The sequence below is a fragment of the Sinocyclocheilus rhinocerous genome, unplaced genomic scaffold (assembly GCF_001515625.1).
Source record: "Sinocyclocheilus rhinocerous isolate Xijiao unplaced genomic scaffold, SAMN03320098_v1.1 scaffold2975, whole genome shotgun sequence".
In the NCBI taxonomy this organism is placed as follows: Eukaryota; Metazoa; Chordata; class Actinopteri; order Cypriniformes; family Cyprinidae; genus Sinocyclocheilus; species Sinocyclocheilus rhinocerous.
The window spans coordinates 43,134-43,530 of record NW_015647017.1 but is presented as its reverse complement, the minus strand read 5'-3'; the positions used below and the strand labels follow the sequence as shown (position 1 = coordinate 43,530).

Here is a 397-nt window from a genome sequence, read left to right as displayed (position 1 = left end):
AAAAAAAAAAAAAAAAAAAAAAAAAAAAAAAAAAAAAAAAAAACAGCCTTTTTACATCATGGTTTAAAGGGACATTGCAATTTCTGAATAAGAATTTGCTTGAATGAGAACTGGCTTGCATGTTAGTTCACCCAAAAATGAAAATTACCCAATGATTTACACACCCTCAAGCCATCCTTGGTGTATATGACTTGAGGAGCATTTTCTTATGATGGATTGGTGCAGTTTATTGTACTCCTATTGGACTATTGAATATCACCCATTCACTGCCATTATAAAGCTTGGAACAGCCAGGACATTTTTAAATATAACTCCGATTGTATTCGTCGTTAAGAAGAAAGTCATATACAACTAGGATGGCTTGAGGGTGAGTAAATCATGGGGTAATTTTCATTTT

General features: G+C 32.5%; 1 pseudogene; it reads right to left on the bottom strand.

Annotated features, from left to right (window-relative positions):
- The window catches only part of LOC107708262 (volume-regulated anion channel subunit LRRC8D-like), a 9,320-nt pseudogene that overhangs the window by 4,377 nt on the left and 4,546 nt on the right, over positions 1-397 (bottom strand).